At 37.2% G+C, this 7,043-nt stretch overlaps 1 pseudogene; it reads right to left on the bottom strand.

Annotated features, from left to right (window-relative positions):
• Positions 1-6,179: 6,179 nt before the first annotated feature.
• LOC110129826 (ribosomal protein eL22-like) lies at positions 6,180-6,673 on the bottom strand (annotated as a pseudogene).
• Positions 6,674-7,043: the final 370 nt, after the last annotated feature.

Genomic DNA, 7,043 nt, shown 5'->3' on the forward strand with positions numbered 1-7,043 from the left:
CACAGGAGATGTGGGTTCGATCCCTGGATCTGGAAGATGCCCTGGAGGAGGAAATGGTAACCCGCTCTAGTATTCTTGCTGAAAAATTCCATGGATAGAGGAGGCTGGCGGGCTACAGTCCAAAGAGTCACAAAGAGTCAGACACGACTGAGCAACTAAGCATGCAGGCATGAGCTAATTAACATTCCGCATATTTGTTTGAGTGAGTAAAGTGTGGAAGGCCATTCCTCTGTAAGTATTGAGATTATCAGTATTCTAAATTAAGTGGCAAAAGGCCACACCCAGATAGCATGGTATTTAAGAGTAGCACATTGATTGATGGGGTGTGTTAAAATTCTCATTATATGATCTGGCCGAGGTGATGTGATCACTTCTGATAAAAAAGCTTGTAAGGAAGAAAATTCAAACATTGTGACTTGCATAGAGATTCTGTATAGAATTAGTAAATTAAAAAATATCTTTTAAGTGCTTTAATCTTTAAAGTGGCTTACATTTTTCTGCTGCTTGATTTTAGCTTATATTGTGTGGCCGGGAGACAGAAGAGCATGCTTTTAAGTCCTAATTCTGCCATTAACTCACAGTATGATTTTGGGTAGATGTTTATCTTTTCTAAGCTTCCTCATTCATGAAATTAGGGAGTTGTGCTAAATGATCTAAAGGTAACACTGGCTTAAAACCCCTATATCATACCTTGTCTAAATGGTGTATCCTCAAATTTCTGATTATTTGAAAATAGTACCCAGTTGATTTAAAACACAAAATAAATAAATGTGAACATCTAAAAATTTTCTATGCTATTACTACCATTTTTTAATTGTGAGGTCTATTTCTTATTTATGACTTAGTCTTTGAGAAAGCTAAGGCTGGCTGTTAAATAGTTCTTCTAATTAGTATGAATGGTCATAGCATTTAAGATCTTTGTCCTATCTTTGATAATATCAAAATTAAAGTGAATAATATGCCTTGGTCGAATATTAGCATGCAAGCCATGTAGCTTGAAAAGATGTGTTTAGGCTCTGAGAATAAAGCAGAAGCCCGCACGTTCTGACAGCTGTGAGAAACACAAAAAATATTAATGGTGGCAGTTAGAGAGTCAGACAGAGAATAGCAATGCACAGGTGCGTTTTCCCTAGTGCATGTTTCTTCTTTAGTATTCATGATAAGTTTCCAATACCTTCATCTTTACACAGGAATTAGAAAACAGTTCAGACTTATTAGTTTGACTGAGAAACAGCCTAGGACAGCTGAAAGAACAATGTCTAAAGGGATATATATATCTTAATAAAGTAGTCTTCTATGATAGTGCTTTAAATATCACCATAATGCCATTTTTCTTTTCCAGTAAAGTCATCATCGTAAAAGTTTTATGGCTCTTTTAACATCCTACCTGAGTGGAGTGAAAAATTACATTAATTGTAGATGGTTTTATGTTACTGTGCCCACTGTCTTTATAATTGTGTCTGTCTATCTGGCCGTGCTGGGTCTTTGTTGCTGGTCTTAGCTGCGGAGCATGGGGCTAGTCCTTAGTTGTGGTGAGCGGGCTTCTCATGTGGTGGTGGCTTCTCCTGCTGAGGAGCAGAGGCTGCAGGGCACTCAGGCTCTGTAGCTGCTGCATGTGGGGTCAGTAGTTGTGTCTCCTGGGCTCTGGAGCGCAGGGTCAGTAGTTCTGGAACGTGGGCTTAGTGGCTTCCTGGCATATGGGGTCCTCCTGAATCAGAGATAGAACCTGTGTCTCCTGCCTTGGCAGGCAGATTCTTTACCACTGAGCCACCAGGGAAGCGCAGTCACTATCTTTAAATACAAGTTTTCAATATCTATCTATCAACATTTTGATTTTAAAGGTTAAAGTGTCACTTATGGTTTAGGATAATTATGTGAAAAAACTTTTAAGTCAGTATAGAAACTCATCACTTCAGATTAGCAAAAATCACAGAGACAAGAAGCATAAATTCTCACTTGAATATATCTGAGCACATGATCACATTGAATCCCTCTGCACACTCCACGAAAACCTCAAACAAACTTAAATAGATATCCTGAGTACACTGTTCTCAGAGTTGTCAGGAGATATGATTCAATGTACATAAGGCAGGTTCCTAGTGATATTGTATATCTCTCAAATTCACTGTCAATGGGCAATGTGAAACATCTGAGTCTTGAATGTCTGTACAGATCTCCTCCTTATCCTCAAACTTCTAGTCAACTCAGCTACTTGAAGAAAAATGATGACAATGGTGTTATGCTGCCATAGACACATTACTAGTAGAATTCAACCAAGCCATTGAAGAAAATTTTCTTTTAGCTACAAGATCCAGAATGAAAACTTGTATGTTAGTTTTTCTTTTAGGGAAAAATATTAGTTCTCAAGTCACCTTTTGTAATTAAAACCAAATGTCTTAGAATATGTACCAAAAGTGCCTATTTAGAATTTGTATTAAAATGTAAATTAGGCAGGCTGAGCTTTAATTTTTAACTCTACCTCTTTAAGACTACTATATGCGTGGGTCTGGTATATTCTAACAACAGCTAGGTGACTGACATTGGTTGCTGTTATGATGGCATCATATATGACACTTTTGGAGTCTATCATCTTAGGATGGGTATGTTTTATAATTTTGGAGGAAAGAACATATCTTCCTTGAAGACACATTTTCCCTTGCTGCTTCTTTGAAACTATCTCCCACCCACACTCCCTGCCCCACATTTCTCTTTCTCTAACTGTTATGTTCCTAAAGTTCTTCTGAAATTTTCCCTTGCTTGCTTATGATGTGCTGATACAGGGTGATATGACTTCATCAAATTCCTAGTTGCCAGATGTGATGTGTCAACTGAGACTTAAGATTGGTTATGCGATCAGTAATGACTATATACACACATATGCACATACATACACATAACTTTAAAAATATGAAAATTGTTCCAATTCTGTTTGAACTGATTTTGAGTATCAAGTTTCAAATGAGATGTTGTGTTTTATATAGCAAACTGTATATTAGAATCCATATTGCCAAATTTTAAGCCCCATTCTTAGAAAAGCTGATATTAGCTCATCAACTGAAGATTTTTCTTCTGGGTAGACACTTGATGATGATTATTTTTTAATCTATAAATCTTTTTAGTTGTTTCCAATTTGAAATGGTATATACCATTATTACCTTATTTCCATGACAAAGTCTTGTTATTGTTTTTATTCTGCTGTGGTGGATTTCCAGGTGGCAGTAGTGGTAAAGGACGTCCCTGTAGCACAAAGGGTAAAGAGTCTGCCTGCAATGCAGGAGACCAGGGTTTGATCCCTGGGTCAGGAAGATCCTCTGGAGAAGGGAATGGCAATCCACTCCAGTGTTCTTACCCAGAGAATCCTATGGACAGAGGAGCCTGGCAGGTTATAATATACACAGTTGCAGAGAGTTGGACATGACTGAGCAACTAACACACAAGTGGTAGTTATATACTTGCCTGCCAATGAAGGAAACGTAAGGGATGTGGGTTTGATCCCTGGGTTGGAAAGATCCCCTGCAGGAGGGCATGGCAACCCACTGTAGTATTCTCGCCTAGAGAATCCCATGGACAGAAGAACCTGGTGGGCTACAGTCCATAGGGTTGCGCAGAGTAGGACATGACTGAAGCAACTTAGCATGCACGTGGTGGATTTCACCATAATGTTAATTATTTCTCTGATTTAAAACTGTTGATAAACTCACATTCCCTATTCCACTTTTCTGAACAATCAAACTTTGAGGAAATCCAGCACAGATTTATAAAGAATATTTTTACTGCATGGATTTGTCTGGAGTTTTGAGCAGCAAAGCAGTTTTTTTTTTTTTTTTTTTAAATAAAGCAGCAGTTTATATTATATCATATTATTTCACATATAATATGCAAATAGATGTCAGTGCTTCTGTATTTTAAGTTATTTTGCTACAGAACAAGTTCTGTAGCCTTATTGATTCATGGTGATACATTGTGAAGACAGTATAAACAAATGGGTAGGTTGTACGGAAGCCTTTTCATTTAAGACATATGGTTTGAGTTCAAGTGACTACTGTGGAGCTGCTGTAATAAAAAGTCCCCTCTGATATCACAGCAGGTGATTGATTTCCTGGGCTACTCAGGAGCCATGAGAATCAAATCTTTGTCTCTGTTTTGATTTTACCACAACTAGATCTCACATCCTCATTAATCCTTTATCCCGACAAATAAATCAGTTCCATTCCCAGTCCCAAACTGTCTCCCAAAACATGATGACCCTCATGTTTTTGATAAGCTGTAGAATCCACAGCTACTGGCCTGACTGAAGGAAACTTCCCCTACAAGCATGCTCTTTCCTACCTTCAAGCCTGTAAATACTTCATTTACAGAATCAGACCCATATCATGAATGCTTTATGGAGCCTTAAAGCACTTAACTTTGCCTCCTCATTCCTAAATGCAAACCAAATCCTCTCTTCAGACTAGTCTTGCAGTATTTTGGGCAAGTGATTAAAGATAAGGACAAAATTAAAAGCAGTTTTATAGATAATATTTGGATAAAATTATGTGTCTGTAAGGGAGAAAATGTTGGGTAGGAGAGAGAAAACTAAAGCCTTATGAATATGAAGTGCATCTGTACTGGTGAATGCTGGGAAATATGTAGAAGGCTATAATTTATTAATGGGGGCATAATGTACAGAAATCTCATCTGACCACAATGAGATATCCTTATATACCATTATAATAGCTAAATAAAAAATAGCATTGGTACTAAATGCTACTAATAACATGGAGAAACTGGATCTCTCATATATTGCTATTGGAAATGTAAAATGGTGCACCCACTCTGAAAAACAATATGATGATTTTCTTGTAAAGTAAGTGTGCATTTATTGTATGATCCAGAAAATGCTCTTTAGGTTATTTTGCCCAAGGAAATGAAAACCTATGTTCACACAAAAACATATGAATGTGTTTTCAGCATTTCAGTTTCACAGCAGTTTTCTTTGTAACAGCAAAAACTAGAAACCACCCAATTGTCCTTCAGTGCTTGAATAGAACAAACTGTGGAACATCGATACAATGGTATGCTACTCAGCAGCAGAAGGAACCAACTCTTGATACTTGCAACAACCTGGGTAGATCTCATCAGTATTATTTTTAATGAAAAAGATCTTAAAAGGTTATATACTGTATGATTGTATTTGTATAACCTTTGTTAAACAATAAAACAGACCTAGTGGTTGGCAGGGGACAGGGACGTGGTAGGGATGGGGTACATGTATGGTGTGAACATAAACGGGTAGCATGAAGGAGTTCTTTGGCACTGGTAGAACAGATTTGTATCTTTTTTTTTTTGAATCTAAATATTTTATTATATAGTTATACTTAAAATTGTGCTTTTTTCGCTATATACTTTTAGCTTGAGGACATCTGTAAAATCAGTACATTACAGAAATCCTGAAAGTAATTCCACAAGCTACAAGCTATTTAAATATTGCTTATACAAAGTATTTAAAGGGGAGGGGGACAAATGCTTATTTACAAAACAGAAGTTGGATGTAGAAAACTTACGATTACCTGGGGATACAGGGGAGAGGGATACATATATGACACTGGCATATACACACTACTATACATAAAACAGATGGAGTAGGAAATGGCAACCCAGTCCAGTATTCTTGCCTGAAGAATCCCATGGGCAGAGGAGCCTGGCGGGCTACAATCCATGGGTTTGCAGAGTTGGACACAACTGCAGTGACTTAGCATACTTAAAACATAAACTAAAAAACTGCTGTATAGCACAGGGAAATCTATTTAGTTCAGTTCAGTCGCTCAGTCGTGTCTGACTCTTTGCGACCCATGAACCACAGCATGCCAGGCCTCCCTGTCCATCACCAACTCCTGGAGTCCACCCAAACCCATGTCCATTATGTTGGTGATGCCAAACAAACATCTCATCCTCTGTCGTCCCCTTCTCCTCCTGTCCTCAATCTTTCCCAGTATCAGGGTCTTTTCAGTACTCTGTAATGGTCTATATGACTAAAGAACAAGTGGATATATGTATAACTCATTCACTTTGCTGTACATCTGCAACTAACACAACACTGTAAATCAACTCTACTCCAATAAAAATATAAAAATGTTTTAAAGGAAAACCAGCACCACATAAACAACATACACTTAAATAAAAGCAATGAATGTTTAACATACAGAGTAATGTTTTTTTATTCACTGATAAGCTAAAGGTCCATTTCAAGATGTTTCTTTCTTTTGTATGCTTAATTTGTTTTATTAGCAAGCAAAGCCCTATAAAGGATGGCGTCATCTAGTCCTCAGACTCAGATTCATCTTCATCTTGACTAATCTGGAAATAACGAAGCTCATACGTCTCCTTGTCAGATGCAACCAAAGGAAGCCAATCAAGAAGATTGTTCTTTTTAAGGTATTTCTTGGTAAGGTACTTCAAATACCTTTTGGAGAACTGTTTCTCAGAAACCACTATGATTTTATTCTTGACGCATTCAATGTGAATGTTATTCCCAAATTTCCAGTCCTTCCATTCACTTTAACCTTCTCCTGCAGAAACTGTTCAAAATTTCCAGAATCAAAAATTCCACCTTCTACTGGATGAGTAAGATTCAAATTAAACTTCCAGGTTGACTTCTTAGGCTTCTTGTCTTTCTTCGGTGCCATCTTGAAGGCTTGCCACACGATCAGAGAGCAGATTTGTATCTTTGATTGTGGTGGTGGTTTTATAAATCTATATGTTTGGGATAAAATTTCATAGAACTACAAAACATATACATACATATAAACACATGAATGTGAAATATTATAAAAATGGAATAAATTCCGTGGTTTATAGTCAGTAGCCTAGGGAACACATTTTACGAATGTCAGTTTCCTGGCTTTGACGTTATACTACCGTTGTGTAAGATGTCACTGTTGGGGAAACTAAGTTAAGGGTACAAATGACTTCATGTACTCATTTTACATCTTCCCGAGAGCTTATGATTAGTTTAAAAAAAAAAAAAACCTTCAAAACCAGTCTGTTTTTGTTTTAATGATGAA

Source organism: Odocoileus virginianus, chromosome 16 (assembly GCF_023699985.2).
Source record: "Odocoileus virginianus isolate 20LAN1187 ecotype Illinois chromosome 16, Ovbor_1.2, whole genome shotgun sequence".
NCBI lineage: Eukaryota > Metazoa > Chordata > Mammalia > Artiodactyla > Cervidae > Odocoileus > Odocoileus virginianus.